The following is a 17,588-nucleotide window of genomic DNA, read 5'->3' on the forward strand; positions in this document are numbered from 1 at the left end:
GTCCTGTCCCACCTGAAATGCATCACAGACCCACTCCTGGACCCTCTGCAGTTCGCCTACAGAGCCAACAGGTCTGTGGACGACGCTGTCAACATGACCCTTCACTTCCTCCTCCAGCACCTGGACACACCAGGAACCTGGTTGTGGACTTCAGCTCCGCCTTCAACACCATCATCCCGGCTCTGCTGCAGGACAAGCTCTCCCAACTGCACGTGCCCGACTCCACCTGCAGGTGGATCACAGATTTCCTGTCTGACAGGAAGCAGCACGTGAGGCTGGGGAAACACGTCTCTGACCCCCTGACCATCAGCACCGGTTCCCCTCAAGTCTGCGTTCTTTCCCCTCTGCTCTTCTCCCTGTACACCAACAGCTGCACCTCCAGTCACCAGTCTGTCAAGCTCCTGGAGTTCACAGATGACACCACCCTCATCGGACTCATCTCTGGTGGGGACGAGTCTGCCTACAGGTGGGAGATGGACCATCTGGTGACCTGGTGTGGGGAAAACCACCTGGAGCTCAACGCCCTCAAGACAGTGGAGATGGTTGTGGACTTTAGGAAGAACGCATCCCCACCCGCCCCCCTCACTCTGTGTGACTCCCCAGTAACTGCTGTGAATTCTTTCCGCTTCCTGGGCACCATCATCACCCAGGACCTCAAATGGGAGCAGATCATCTGCTCCCTCACCAAAAACGCCCAGCAGAGGATGTTCTTCCTGAGGCAGCTGAAGAAATTCAACCTGCCAAAGACGATGATCATCGAGTCCATCCTCACCTCCTCCATCACCATCTGGTACGCTGCAGCCACAGCCAAGGATAAGGGCAGGCTGCAGCGAGTCATCCGCTCTCCAGAGAAGGTGATCGGCTGCAATCTACCATCCCTACACGACCTGCACGCCTCCAGAACCCTGAGGCGGGCAGGGAAGATAGTGGCCGACCCCTCCCACCCTGGACACAAACTGTTCACCCCCCTCCCCTCTGGCAGGAGGCTGCGCTCCATCAGGACCAAAACCTCTCGCCACCTGAACAGTTTCTTCCCCTCCGCTACCGGCCTCTTAAACAAGGCCCGGCCCCCCCACTGACACTTACCTCAGCCACAACGTAGTCTCTATGCATTACATTAATGCACACAATGTTCATACTGCTTACTGCACATATTTCTTGTTTCATATTTCATATTTTATATCCTATAATTCGTTCATAGCATTCTATTTCCATGTAAATTACTGCTTTATTTTGTTGCTATTTAACTATATTTTATTACGGTATCCTTAAAGATTTTTTCGTTTTATATTAGATTTCTTGTTTTATATTTTATGTCTGCACCATGACATCAAGTCAAATTCCTCGTACCTACCTGGCAATAAATCTGTTTCTGATTCTGATTTATGGAAAAGAAAACCTGACAAACATAGAGAGTAATGGCCACAAAAAGAGGAGGAGGAATGAAAGAATGATAAAGAGTTGAGCAGATAGCAACAAACAGCTACAGACAGCCAAGAGGAAATGAAGGAAACAGCTAGAGGGAAAGGAGACTGGAAGAGGGGAAGGAGGTGTTGGGAGCGTCAAATAAAAGCCTGAGAATAAGTGGAGAGAGGGAGAGCAGGAGAGGAAAAGAAAAGGCTCCGCAGCGGGGGAATGTGAGCTCCCGCCTGTCTGGTTCCCTGCAGACACCTCCGCCCAGCCACTCACCTGCCAATACTAAATTGAAAACAACTCTGCACATAATCCAGAGGAACTAAAAATACCCAGCGCTTTGAAAGCCCCTCCACCACGTCAGTCTCCACAGGCCCAATTCCCAGCAACAGATAAACACACATATACACAACGCTGATGCATGCTCTCTATGCACTGTGTGACCGGGATTATTGAGGCATTATAACAGAAACAATCATTGACATAGAGGGATGCAGATTTACATAAACTCTATCACATAGGTACGAGGCAAGGGGTTTGGAGCTTTGGCTACCAGCTTCACCAATCCAAAAACAGCTAAATAATATATGCTCTGATTATCTTCACCTTGTTTTAAAAGGGTACAATTAAAAGAGTCGTCAACCTCCAAATCCTCCTTTTGTTTTCTATGATTTAAACGGCTCGCAGCCATATCCAAAATAATTTCCATATCACCAGTGAACAAACTGCAACAGAAATAGATCCAGCACTCTGAGCCAGCGCCTGGCAGAGATAATGTGTTTAAATGTGCGCCTGTCAGTCTGTCCACAGCTGATCTTGCATCCTAATGGCCCTTTCACTCTTATATTTGCTGTGATAATATATGACTGTTTGCACGAAGGAAGTATTATGGTTGTGGGGATTTACCATCTATTATTAACATATTCTATTGACGGCTGACCCCAAAGTCCTCTTAACTAACCTGTAGAGGCTTCAAGTGATCATGTTAGTGCAATTAATGGCTCACCAACTTTAAATGTTAACACAGAGAGAGAGGTCAATAAAACACAAACACAGATATGGTTGGGATTAATTATTATTCAGTTGCGCAAAAACAAATAATAATGAGGTACATCACCTTGCTTCAACAGCAACCAATTGCAGAAATGCCCCCCCGAGTACAACAAACAGACAGCAGATATAGGTTTTCTAAATAACGCACCCACATTTTCCTAATCGTGTTTAACGCACGAACATAGAATAGTTGATATGTTCATATGTTCCAGATATCAAAAGGTCATTATCTCATGACGTCTTAAGGAGTAATTCATATCTTATCAGGATATGAATTTCCCAATTAACAAAGCATATACGTTTGCACATGACCACATACAATATTCCTTACATTAACTAACAAACTATAACTTTATTATAATCTAATCAGCGCCTTTGTACTTCCTCTGACATTGGGTAAATGTATTTAACGTGGGTACATCTGCTGATAATTAGCAAAGAGACAATGGGGCCTCTCTGACCTGTGTTACCTTAATGAATAAGCGAGAAATACGCTGTATAAGGAATCTTCCATAACAATCAACATCTTCCTTAGTAGCTAAAAGTTCTGGCAATGGGCTAGGCTTAAAATAAACCTTTCCTAGTCTGTCAAAGTCCCCATTTTGTCCTTTTTTTCACTGCCAAAATGTTTCACTGTAAGGGAAAACTTAATGGATTTTAACTATTTGTTTGGTTAGGAGTGGAAATGGACCCATCCATTGTCCCTAAACCCAAAAAGTCCCAAAATATCCCAATAGGACCAACAGCACTTTGTCCGACAGCCAGTCATTTTGAACATTTGAATTTTGAACCATTTTTGCTGTTCTACAATTGTTTCGATTTTATGTAAAGCACCTTGAGTTTTTAGTGTGCTGTATCAATTATTAATTTCTGAGCAGCATATGTAAATCAAGAGGTAAGTAATAAAATACAGTAAATTACTTCCATGATTAGAACTTAAAGGTCCCATGTCATGCTTTTCCGGTTATTACCCGTCCCTTGTGTGTTATGAAGGTTTTTCTGCATGTAAACGGTCTGCATGTAAACCCTCAAAGTACACCCTGTAGCGAGTAAAACTCTAACACAGAAAATACCTGTCAATGCTGCCCCAGAACGCCTCGTTGGACATTTCTTATTGTTCCTGGGTACAGTGACGTGCCCATACCCAAATGGACCAATCCGTGGAGCCGTTAAATTAAATCCGTGGATTGGTCCAAATGGACCAATCCACGGACTTCCTCACACACACACACCCACCCACCCACACACACCCACACACCCCCCCCCCCCACACACACACACACACACACACACACACACACACACACACACACACACACACACACACTTTGTATTGTATGAGAGAGGTTCCAGGTTGAATTGAGGCGAATATTTATAATGTTCAGAGGTTGTTGTGTTTATTATTCATGAGAATATTTGTCATTGTTCAAATGATAATAAACATTTGCATAAAGCAACAACCTCTGAACATTATAAATATTCGCCTCAATTCAACCTGGAACCTCTCTCATACAATACAAAGTGTGTGTGTGTGTGTGTGTGTGTGTGTGTGTGTGTGTGTGTGTGTGTGTGTGTGTGTGTGTGTGTGTGTGTGTGTGTGTGTGTGTGTGTGTGTGTGTGTGTGTGTGTGTGTGTGTGTGTGTGTGTGTGTGTGTGTGTGTGTGTGTGTGTGTGTGTGTGTGTGTGATGGATCGTTGGAGCTATGTGCAACTCAAGGCATGCTCGAACGGGAGCTGCCTGGACGCTGCAATCATGTTGCGCGCGCTATCCGTGCTGAGTGTGCTGACTTTTCGTACAATGTCCCACTGTCTGGCAACCTGCATAAAGTTAAGTGCTCGGCGCAGTTGTGGCGAAATGTCACTCCTCTGTTTTCATTTAAACAGCTCCTTATATCCGTTAGCGCAGCTAGCTAGCACCAGATGCTAACAACAACAACAATACACGTAAGGTTTCTCTCTCTCGCTCGCTCGCGACACACATACACACACCCTCCCGGTCCTCCCGATGGCCAGTCGGTGCCTGCCGGTGAGCGTGGAAGTGTGGTCTGACGCAAGCAGACTGTCAGCAGCTGTCAGCATCAGCTTGTAGATGGTATTTTAAACTCGATGCGCTCTGAAACGGGGCGGCCGACGACAAAAAATACACATGCGTTAATCGCGTTAAAATAATTAGTGGCGTTAATTTTTTTTTGCACTTGACAGCCCTAGTTTTAAATGTTTTGTCTGCTAACTCCAACTACCCCGGACCGACAGGCAAGGAGTATTCAATACAGTTGCAAGTTCTTGCTGGACAAGAAAACAACTACAACAACAACAACAACAACCCACACACTAGATACAACGCTTACAGAGGAACTAAGCGGCCTCGTAATATTACTAGCCCACACATGTTGGGCCTGCAACATTGCCTTCAGAGAGGGCAATCCAGCTGGTCTCAGAGCAGCCAGGGCCGACCTATCCCGTGGCATCTGGAAAGACAAACGACAGTACTCCCAGAAAATAACATAACACTTCCGTGACAGCAGAGACACACGGAGCCTGTGGCAGGTAGGGCTGAACGATTAATCGATTTTAAATCGAAACCGCGATTTTAAATGATGCAATTATCAAATTGTAAAGCCTGCGATTTTTTTAGTTTTTGTTCTTCTTGTGTGTCAGTCTTCCACACCAATCAGAAGTGCTGTGCTCCACACGTACCAGTCATTGTTAACCAATCAGAAGTGGCCCATGATAGTAGGTGATAGACAGATTGATCCAATCACCTGCCAAGTATTTTTGAAATACTTTTCCAAATGGCTTCCAATGGAAAACAACACCTCCACCCAACGACCAGGCTATCTGTCTGTCTGTCCCCAGGCAGTGTGAGGAGCACACTGTTAAGGATTAACACCCGAAAAGCCTATGGGCCCGACAACATTCCTGCTTGTGTGCTAAAGGACTGCGCAGCTGAGCTCACAGATGTCCTCACAGACATCTTCAACATCTCACTGAGCCTGGCTGTTGTTCCCTCGTGCTTCAAGGTATCAACCATCATACCAGAGCCGAAGAAGTCATCTCCATCCGGCTTCAATGACTACCGCCCCGTAGCGCTGACCTCAGTGGCGTCAATTCAGCCAAAGCTAAGGTATGGCAAGGTTACTAGTCACATGACTTAACTACAGTATCAATCAATATACATGCCCAGCAAATAATCATAACAAAAGTGACAAGTCTGCTATGTAGCTTTTCTGTGTGGTTAGGAAAATTTGAACTTTTTCAAATGCAGCCTCACTCACATCCCGCTAGCGCAAGTAACTATGGACACAAACACTTAACTACGCACGTCAATCAATCAATTCAGTACATTACCACATTACGCACATTACGCACATTACCCCGCATAACACTTGCACCATCGTAGCATTGTGCAACACACAGCTGAATATCTAAACTCGATAATTCCTTTATTATTTTCTGGGCCAGGGATTCAGCTGTCAGGTCCTTCATGTGATAGGTTCCAATGGCTCTTTCCTTTATAATCCCGTCATGTACATAACGGATCAAAATGGCCAGCTGCTCCTTCTTAGACAGGTCTTTCGTTTCATCCACTAACACTGAAAAGTACCGTGCTTCTCCTACTTCATTTATGATTATACTTCTGATATTTTCCCCAATAACTCTCACCATATCATTCTGGGCTTCTGGGGAAGAATAGTGCGCATACCTGCGTTCCTGTTTGCTTTTCACGTTCCTGTCATCTGTTGCAATAACGTCCAAAAGTTCAAGGAAATTTCCTTTATTTTCATCCTCATCTCTCTCGTTGTGGCCACGGAGAGGGAGGGCCTGTCTTCCCAGAAATGACGTGATTTTGAACAAGGATTTGACGTGAGCCCAGTTCTCCTGCACCTCATCTGTCCTGTTTGCGTCAATCCGACTTGCGATGGATTCCTTATGTCCGCTGATCACAGCCTTAAAGTTAGACCACGCTAATGCAGCACAATTGTGTCTACTGCTCCCTTGATGATCCAGGAGATTTTTGTTCATGTTCTTCCAACATGTGTATCCAGTGTCTATGAACACACGCAGTCCATGCCTGTCACCTGTTAAAGTTGAGGCTCCTCCAAAATGACGGCATGCAAAGCAATAAACTGCATCTTCTTGCGCAGAATATTCAACCCAGTCATATTCCTGATACACACTGACATTAAAGCGTCTTCCATTTCTAGTTGGGAAGTGGGTCAAACGAGGACGCCTGAGTCCGTCTGTTTTACATCCACTAATATCCTTCTTCTCTGCTCCAGTTGACCCAGAGGCTGCTACTGCTGCTGCACCCGGGCCTTGACCTTCCTTATCGCTGTCCACGTCTGATCCAGCTCTTTCAATCTGAGAAATTGGTGGGGACTCAGACTCGGATTCAATTCGAGAAGTCGGTGTGGACGAGTTCTCAGCCTCCATGCATGTAGTCTCCGTCTCCCTGTTAGCATCTGCATCCCCGGCGCAGGTGCTGGAGTGGCTAACAGCCTCGTTAACAGCTTGAATCCCACCTTCACTACCTGGTCCTTCTCCCTCTGCTGCTGGGGCAACATTGGAGACATCACCTTCACCTGCCTTTTTTTTGATAAAAAAAGATTCTAAAGTTCTTTGCTTTCTTTTCATTTTAGTTAATTAGCTTAGCCGAAAAATAAAAAAAACCGCGATAACATGACCCGCTCTGACCTCCGGCGGCTTCTCGTCAGGAGATACCACATTTCAAGATAGGGAGGGGGGATACGTTACGATAAGTATTGGGAAAGATAATATCTAGACTAGAGAAATCGATTGTGTTGTTCTGATTTTCATTTGTATTTAATTTATATGTATTAAATAATAGAATAATCAATACAAATTGACACAGAGTAATTCCATAAATTTATTTTTTTAAAACGAACATTTACATTTTCCCCTGGAGCCAAGGTGTGGCAGCTGCCATACCTTGCCATACCCAATTGACGCCTCTGGCTGACCTCCACCCATCATGAAGTGCTTCGAGAGGCTAGTCATGAAGCAAATGAAATCCGCCCTCCCCCCATCGCTGGACCCATTTCAGTTCGCATATCGAGCAAAGCGGTCCACTGAGGATGCCATCTCCTCTGCTCTCCACCCAGCCCTCACCCATTTGGACACTAAAACCTCATATGTTAGAATGCTGTTCATAGACTTTAGCTCAGAATTCAACACCATAATTCCCCAGCAGCTGGTTTCTAAACTAACAAACCTGGGCCTCAGCCCCTTTCTCTGCAACTGGCTGCTGGACTTCCTCACTGCCAGACCCCAATCTGTACGGGTCGGCAGCAACACTTCATACACCATCACACTACGGGTTCCCCCCAAGGATGTGTGCTCAGCCCCCTCCTCTTCACCCAGCTGACCCACGACTGCACACCCACCTACAGCTCCAACCATTTTATCAAGTTTGCGGATGACACAACCGTGGTGGGTCTCATCAGCAACAACGACGAGACCCACTACAGGAAGGAGGTGAACGAGCTGGCCACGTGGTGCATAGACAACAATCTCTTCCTTAATGTGGAGAAAACAAAGGAGATAGTTGTCGACTTCAGGAGAACCTCAACCCAACCCCCCCACCCCCTGACAATCAATGGTGATGCAGTGGAGCAGGTGAGCAGCACCAAATTCCTGGGGGTGAACATCACTGAGGACCTCTCCTGGAGCAACAAAACCACGTCACTCGCCAAGAAAGCCCAGCGGCGCCTCTACTTCATTCCGAAAACGGAAGAAAGCAGGAGCTCCCACACTCATCATGCACACCTTATACTGAGGCGCCATCGAGAGCATCCTCAGCAGCTGCATCACCTTGTGGTTTGGAAGCTGCACAGCATCCAACCGCAAGACACTGCATCGTAAACACTGCTGAGAGGATCATTAGGCGCGTTCACACCAAGTACTTTTCCCACAAAGGTCCCTGAGAACTCTTTAGTTCTCATGAACTAAGTACAGATCGCGTTCACACCGGAAATTAGTTCCTGGGGGTGGATTAGGCAAATGAAACCGCTGACGTCACTTCTTCTTCTTCTGCTTTGGGTTTACTGGCAGGCCGCAAACAACTTCACGGCGTATACTGCCGCCCAAAATCCCCGGCCGGAAGTCCCCGGAGTTAGGGACTGGCTTCAGTAGAAGCTGCTGGGACTCCCAGCAGCTTCTACTGAAGCCTTCCGAGTAAACGGCTCGAACGCCGACACCTCTTCATCTCCACCGCTCCCATGTTTTATTTTGTGTTGTCATAAGTTATTCTCTCTCCGTTTCTGCGCTGGGCTAAAGCTAATGCTAATAATACAATGCGAGGATAATACAATGCGAGGATAATAAAATGGCGGTTTCACAAAAGTTGGTTTGCATTCTGCCCAGCCAATCAGACACAGGAACCTTTTTCTCCCACGAAAGTCCCTGCTCTCTAGAAGGGACTGAAAAGGGGGTAAAAAAGGTTCTCTAAAACTAATTTAGTTCCTGGGAGTTTTTGTTGTGAACGCAACTAAATCGTAGTTCTCAGGAACCTTTGTGGGAAAAGTACTTGGTGTGAACGCGCCTATTGATGCCTCACTCCCATCACTCCTGGACATTTATAACACCCGCCTCACCCGCAAAGCACTCAGCCTTGTGGGTGACTGTTATGTCCCCCCTCTAGGGTAGAGGAAAACAACACACACCAGAATGGAATAGGTAATAATTATAACAGGGTTTAATGAATAACAAAAGGGTGTACAACAAATAAGAGCCAACGTAGCCTAAACTGAACAGAGGAATCAAAAGGTATTTACACACCTGCAACCACTACTAATCACTACTAAAGGAAAGGAGGCCGCAGGGAAAAGCAGCTAAAAAGGGGGAAACAAATCACGCTACTTTAAACACTTAACAAAACACTCTAGTCTAATCACATATCTCAACACGCTACTCTAAACACATAAATAAACACCCCTAACACACAACACTGAACACAGTTCAGAAGAGTAAAACACAATCTACTAGTTTAAGTATGAAATGTCCACACAGGAGCAAGATGTGTGAGGCGTCTGATTGCAACAGAGCCTCCCGAGTGATAGCTGTCCCCAGGCTTTGTAGAGTCATCTCTGGCAGGTGTGCGCTGGGATGGCACAGGGATTGGAGCGTGTCGGGCCGGCCTGCTCCAATCAGTATCTTCGGAGGCGGAACCAGGAGATGGTAGCCAATGAAGTTGAAGCAACCACACAGCTCATTTACATAAGAACCAGAAAAACAGGATTAACAGGACCGGAGAGGCGACAGCCGTCGCAGTGACCCATTCCATCCCTCCAACTGCCTCTTCACCCTCCTGCCCTCAGGGAGAAGGATCCACAGCCTGAGGTCGAGCACAACCAGACTGAAAAACAGCTTCGTCCACCAGACTGTCGGGAGGCTGAACTCCCTCCTCCCCCTCCCACCTCTCCCCCCTGCCCCCACTGGACCGGGACTTTAACACCCCCCCCCACACACACAGACACAACAAATCCAGTACCAGTCTTTTTTTACGCTGCTATGGACATTTTTGCGCTCTCATTTGCACTATGTACATCATCTTAACCTGCTTAATTGAAGTAAACGGTTATTTAGTGTGTTTTTTTTGCAATTATTGAGTCTTCTCGTAATTTAATGTGTGTTTTTTATACCTCGGGACTGTGGGAAACAGTATTTCGATCTTTCTGTGTGTACAAACATATTTTGAGATTGACAATAAAGTTGACTTGGACTTTTGACTTTGATTACAGTAGCAGAAGTCTACTGAAGATAAAAGCATGGACAAGTTTTTCCAAATCTTGCAGTGACATTAGTCTTTTAATCCTAGATATATTCTTTAGGTGATAGTAGGCTGATTCAGTAATTGCTTTAATGTGACTGTTGAAACCTAGATTTCTGGCTTTATCTGTTGTTTGGAACATTGCAGACTGAAGCTCAGCGCTAACTTTTATACGTTCTACCTTGGCTCCAAAAACCATTACCTCAGTTTTATCTTTGTTTAATTAGAGAAAGTTCTGACACATCCAGTCATTAATTTGTTCAATGCACTTACTCAGTGTCTGAATTGGAGCATAGTCTCCTGGGGAAATGGTTATGTAAATGTATGTGTCATCCGCATAACTTATTTTGTTGTTTTTCATTATCTGATCCAGTGATAGCATGTAGATGTTAAAGAGAAGTGGCCCCAAGATGGAGCCTTGAGGAACCCCAAGTCATATTTGTCAACTCAGATGTGTAGTTACCTATAGAAACAACGTTTTTCACAATAATTGTAGAAGTCCAGTGTACATTTGAGTCAACAAAAATGTAGTTTTTACTGGCTTTAAGAATAAATTAGAGACAGGCTGCTTCTAAAGAAAAGGCCACACTGTTTTCAACATCAGTCAAAGAAAAGCTGAATTCTGAATCTTTCATTTACACTATTTAATAATATTTTATACAACTGCATCCTATAATATCATCATATATCTTGAATATTCAAGTTCCTAGTATCAAGAACAGTAATTAAAATATAATTATAGAGGACGTATTATGCTTGGGTTAATATTTGTATGTAGTGCCTCTACTGTGACATGTCTCCATCCTTTAATGTTCAAAAAGTACAATATTGTTCTCATACTGCCTGTGCTGCAGCACCTCTTTTCACCCTCTGTCTGAAACCAGAGCCCAGCCTGTGATTGGTCAATAGCTTAGAGATGTCCCGCCCCTTAGCTTATCATGTACACTGTGTTGGTGATGTCATTATGTTATGAAAGTAACAGGCAGGGGGGAAGTGTGTTGGAGAGAAACTCCCTCTGCAGGGAACTTTGGGATTTTAGCCTTTGCAGACCATTTACATGCACAAAAACCTATACAAGGAACAGGAAAGGAAAAACCCCAGAAAGCATAATAGGGCCTCTTTAAAGTTAAAAGCTCTCCTAACAAGAAAGCCAATATCAGATGATCATCAACACTGTATGTAGATCTCTTATAATAGGCTGAGCCATAATACCACCCTGTAAGAACTGGTGTCTATTTGCACTGCTGTAAATACAAGCTTTTAAATGCTTGTTGGGGTGGCTCACTCCCAATGTTGTTTTATGAGAACAAAGCAATTAAAAAACATGGCAGAGACTCAAACATACACAGGGTGTGTGCACATGCAGAGTGGCAGCCTCTCTCAGTGAGGGACACACACCTCAGTGCCCACAGCTCACAGCTATGCCATCAAGCTGTTGCATAATCCAGGCTGAGCAGTGAGACAGACACGCTGCCTACTGCACTCCTGATAAGACTATCATCTTACAAAGGACTTGTGCCGTTGCTGTAAACAATACAGAAAGTGCTGGAGGAGAACTTGTTATTCTTTTAACTCTCGCTCAATCGTCTCTTTCTTTCCCCCTTCTGTTACGCAATGCTGCTTGGCCACAGTGGCTGAGCAACTGCTCATATGGCAGCAGCGTCCAGGTCTTGCGTAAGTGAACAGAGAGCGGGCACTCAACAACAACCCTGTGCTGAGGTTCCTCACTCAGGAAAATGCTCAAGGTCTTAGAGTTTACAGCCCTCCGTGCAGCTGCTTTCTCTGTATTACTCAATCACAGGAATAAAGGATCTCAGCTGAATATGGAAGATTCTGATAAAGAACTGCAGCCAAAAACCTGGGCTTCGGTCATCACAGTTGAATACTCACACTCCACAGAAACAAGAAATGACGGTTAGTTACCATGCAGTGTGTTTGCAGCAACGCAGCAATAACAACATGACGGCTAGTTCTAATACTGCCCAAAAAAGATCCATCATAGTGACAATGACATAAGCTGAAACGTTTAAAAAAGAGCTCCCGCTCACGGGAGTCAGAAGAAAATCAGTTCCATTTACCCTGGAGAGGATTGAATTATTACAAAATGTGAACACAAACACCGCCTGAATACATACTGAACTATTCGCTGAGGCTTCAGTATACTAAACAAATAGTGGTAGTAATATTGATAGAATTATCTCACTACATTTAAATCAGGCCCACTTTTCAGTGACTAGCTGTGTGCAGATAAAATGCTGCAGCTTTTGAACCTCAAGTTTCTCATTCCTTAATATCAGAGTTCTCTGCAGGTCCTCACTTAGACATGTAGGTGTGTGTCTTTCTACAAGTTTCTGAAAGTCCTGGAGACAACACAGGAAAGATTAAGTCAGGATGCATCAGAGCTATAGTTTGACTCTTATAAAATCATCTGAATACAGTGTGCATATCACAGTTTCAAATTTGGAACAGTGTATATTCATGTAAGCATGTGGCTCTGTTTGGCATGATGGCTGGAGCTCAACCCCCACTGGCTTCATCACTCATGCTGTAAATACAGACTTTCAAAGCAGCATTCGTCCTCTACCAGGTCTCTAGTCTGCAGCCTATTCATATCTCTAAAGACTGAAACAAGAACCTTACATTGTTCTTTCCTGAAGCTTTGACTTCATTTACTTCACAAAGGCTGCCAAGGTTTAGCCAATTTCTTAAAATTAAAGCACTTTCCACAGTTCATCCAAGACGTAGAATACTCATCCCAAATATTTTGCCGTTCTCATTTGTCGCTTTTGAAGGATGTAATGCTCTTAATGTGTGAGGACCGTTACATACAAGCTATACTATAACACGACTGTGTTTCTCCATTGTGAAATCCCAGGTCAAACTGTTACAGTTGACAGTTGGACAGCAGGACGAAGCACAGGGGTCCGGTGAAACAGGAGAATACTCTGTATTTATAATAATAAGGATTGAACATCAAAGTTTATGTACGATGTTTCCCTGATGTTGATTTGCTTTAATGGTAAAGTTGCTGTCAGATTATATGCTCAGATAATCCACAATTGTTTTTGTATGTTTACATTTCCCCTGTTGCAAATTCAAAAATTGCACTTTGGGAAAGCCTTTTGGTTCACAAACATTTCGGTTCGGTACGTACCTCAGTTTATAGGTCACGGTTCGGTACGTTTTCGGTACAGCAGAAAGAATGATCACAAAACATAAAATATTTTCTGGGGGTTTTTAATTATCATTAAACTGTGAATAATGTATTCACTCAAATAAATACAAAATATAATAAAAAAACATTAAGGTGCAGCATTTCGATGAACTGTATTTATAATAATAAGGATTGAACATTAAAGTTTATGTACGATGTTTCCCTGATGTTGATTTGCTTTAATGGTAAAGTTGCTGTCAGATTATATGCTCAGATAATCCACAATTGTTTTTGTATGTTTACATTTCCCCTGTTGCAGATTCAAAAATTGCACTTTGGGAAAGCCTTTCGGTTCACAAACATTTCGATTCGGTACGTACCTCGGTGTTTAGGTCACGGTTCGGTACGTTTTCGGTACAGCAGAAAAAATGATCACAAAACATAAAATATATTTTGGGGGTTTTTAATTATCATTAAACTGTGAATAATGTATTCACTCAAATAAATAAAAAAATATAATAAAAAAACATTAAGGTGCAGCATTTCGATGAACGGAAATAATCTGTAGGCTACTTTAACTGTAGCCTACTGTACTAGTTTGACATTAGGACTTGCTTGCTTGTCATTGTATTTTCATGTTTTTTTAAAGAAAAATTAACTTGTCCACATTGCTTGCCGAAAGGGCAGATCTGCAGGCACTAACAATGTCTCATACTGCGGAGAACACCCTCTCGCTAGGGACAGAGGTAGCAGTCAGATACAGCCAGGTAGCGCTTTGCTAACATGGCACTGAACTTTTTGCGAGTGGTGGAAGCTTAAATGCTATTGGGAGTTGGGTTTGCACTTCAGTCATTTTTCGTTTGATACCGGTGATATTCACGTTCGGGTGATGCCTTTTCAAATGAGTGTGCAAGTTTGAAGTATTGCCAGCCGCGTAATCAATTTTAGTTGAATAATGACGAAAAACAGCTTTGGTTCGGTCCACCTGTCTTTGTCCGTAATCCTTGTACGTAACTGCGGAAACAAAATGTTCCCAAACCGGAGACTTCAATGATGCTGAAGGATTTTCGAGCTCAACTTTATCTGCGTTCACCATTTGGACAGTTCCTCAAACTACTGACTACATTTGAACGCATCCCTGTGACCAGCTCTCATAGTATGCCTCTCATCCAATAAAATGACTTGGTCGCTCTATGACGCATTGAACCCAATGTGAGCAAATTACACTGAACGCTGCGACGCAGCACCTGAGATTACTTCCAAAAAGTTTTTCACGTTCTCAATTTTTTACGTTTAACGTTATATTCGTTCAGTACACTTCGGAACTCTTACTTTCTACTAATACTGACAGTTCTTCATTTCTGTATAGTCATGTTTTCTGGTATAGCATAATGCAGGGGTTCCCAACCTTTTTTCCCAAGAGCCCCCCAAATGACTCCTGTTGGAAGTTGAGCCCCCCCCCCCCACACACACACACACACACACACACAAAAGGGGGGGAGGGGCGCAACAGCGTTAATTAAAGTGTGAAAGTCTAAAAAATGCTACAACTACCGTCACAAACTGGATGAATGTGAAGTATTTTGTTAAAGGAGGATGAAAGTGTAATTAAGGAGCACTATTGTAGTGACTTTGATGGTTATTGGACTCAGGATTAATTAATTTGGATTCCCGCTGTATGAAGAAATTAAAGGACGGCGCAAGTGGAAACAATTCACAAAGGGATTAAACCAGCCGCGCCAGATTCATTTTAGAAGTGGGGGGGGGCAAAAAAAGTGCGTGTGTATGGCCCAATCCCAAACCACGCCCTACACCTTACCCTTACACACTCCCCCTCCGTGACGGAGTGAACTCCGTGGAGTGACACATGAGGCTCCCTCCTGTCAGATGGAGGGTGTAAATACAGCGGCAAGCTCTGGGACAAACTCCCCTCTCTCCGGCAGAAACAGGAAATGCCGTAACGGCCTAACAACGGTTTCAAATCAGCATCTCTTTGACAAAAAATGTAAATGAATAACTCAAATAAAACTCCTTTAATTGTGTTTTTGTAAAGGTCTTTTAGTTTTAAACCTGATGTTTATAAGCTTCTTAGTGTTTGCAACAGTCTGTAAATATACACAACTTTATAATAAAATGCACACATTTATATTTTTCTAGACTAAACACAGGTATGATCCTAAGTTAAAACAAATATGAGGTTATCATGAGGTTGTTAACATCGCAATTGAATTTATCACTATCGTTTAGTGCAGGGGTGTCAAACGTACGGCCCGCGGGCCGGATCAGGCCCGTGAACAAGTTTAATCCGGCCCGCGAGATGATTTTGGAAAGTATAAAAAATAAAAAGAGCTGCAATTTTTCAATGAAAGAAACTGCTGTTCTAAATGTGTCCACTGGGTGTCGCAATAGCAATTATGTGAAGCGAGCAAACTATGTATAACGGGGCTGAGGAAGTAATCCTGTGTTTACAGTCTATCGTGCTTGGCTTCCTCACTCCCCAAAATGTCGCTATCAAAAAAGAGAAAAGTGGACACAGAGTGCAGAGTTTTCCAAGAAAAATGGTCATCCTCCTATTTATTCACGGAAGTGAATGGGAAACCCGTGTGTTTGGTTTGTTCGCAGCACGTTTCAGTGCTGAAAGAATATAACCTTCGTCGCCACTATGAGACTCAACATGCCGACAAATATGATAACTTGAAAGGAAAACAGAGAAGCGAAAAGGTGAAGGAATTGCTGGCGGGTCTGAAAAAACAGCAGTCTGTGTTTACTCATAGCCGAGAAATCGGCGATGCTGCAGTGAAAGCCAGCTACCTTATTGCTAATGAAATTGCAGTGGCTTCAAAACCATTTAGCGAGGGTGAATTTGTGAAGACATGCATGCTGACAGCTGCAGAGATTGTGTGCCCTGAAAAGCGTCAAGCTTTTGAAAATATCAGCCTGACAAGAAACACAGTTGCACACAGGATTTCTGATCTTTCGGAGGATTTGGACAGCCAATTGAAGCGCAAAGTTAAGTCGTTTATTGCGTTTTCAGTTGCAATTGATGAAAGCACGGACATTACAGATGTTGCGCAACTGGCCATATTCATCCGCGGAGTTGATGATACTTTGACCGTAACCGAGGAGTTTGTGGAGTTGGTGCCGATGACGGATACCACGACACCGGCTGATATTTTCAACACACTCGAGGGTGCCCTGGACAGAGTCGGAGTGGACTGGTCACGCGCTGTCAGCGTGGCTACAGACGGTGCGCCTTCAATGATCGGGAAAAAAGCAGGTGTTGTGACGAAATTCAGGGAAAAAGTGCAGACTGCAAATGGAGGACGTGATTTTTGGACTTTTCACTGTATTTTGCACCAGGAGGCATTGTGTTGCAAGTCATTAAAGATGGATAACGTCATGAAGGTGGTCGTCCAAACTGTTAATTTCATCCGATCAAGAGGCTTGAATCACCGTCAGTTTGACAACCATCTCAGAGATAAAGACCACAACTACGGCCTGCCTTACCACACCGAGGTAAGATGGTTAAGCCGAGGCATTGTGCTGAGGCGTTTCTTTGATTTACGAGAGGAAATTGAACAATTCATGAAACAAAAAGGCAGACCAGTGTTAGAATTTAAGTCCAAAGAATGGATGCAGGATCTTGCGTTCATGGTGGATGTTACAGAGCACTTGAATAACTTGAACACAATGCTGCAGGGGCGCAACAAAGTTGTAACGCAGTATTATGACAGCGTATGTGCGTTCAAGTTGAAGCTGTCATTGTGGGAGACGCAGCTCGCGGGAGGTGATGCAGCGCACTTTCCTTGTCTGAAAAATGTGTGCGATACCCAACATGTCGCAGACATGAAGCGGTTCAAAGATAAACTAATAGGACTATTGCGGGAGTTTGAGCAACGCTTTCAGATTTTTGGTGAACTGGAGAAAGACTTCAAAGTTTTCTGCTCGCCATTCACCGCGAATGCCTCTGATCTGCCCGTCAACATTCAACTTGAAATAATAGACTTGCAGTGTGACTCAGATTTGAAGGGGAAATTTGCTGCAGCTGGCTTAGACACATTTTATCAGTATCTTTTGCCAGGTTACCCCAACTTGACAGCCCTTGCTGCAAAAGTGTTGTGCATGTTTGGAACCACGTATATTTGTGAGCAAGTTTTCTCTGTAATGAGCATCAATAAAA

General features: G+C 43.9%; 1 protein-coding gene across 2 annotated transcripts in view; it reads right to left on the reverse strand.

The window, feature by feature from the left end:
* tgfb2 (transforming growth factor, beta 2) overlaps window positions 1-17,588 on the reverse strand; it is a 114,353-nt gene that overhangs the window by 60,389 nt on the left and 36,376 nt on the right. The window lies entirely within an intron of this gene.

The sequence above is a fragment of the Notothenia rossii genome (genome assembly GCF_949606895.1).
Source record: "Notothenia rossii genome assembly, chromosome: 7".
NCBI classification, from domain to species: Eukaryota; Metazoa; Chordata; class Actinopteri; order Perciformes; family Nototheniidae; genus Notothenia; species Notothenia rossii.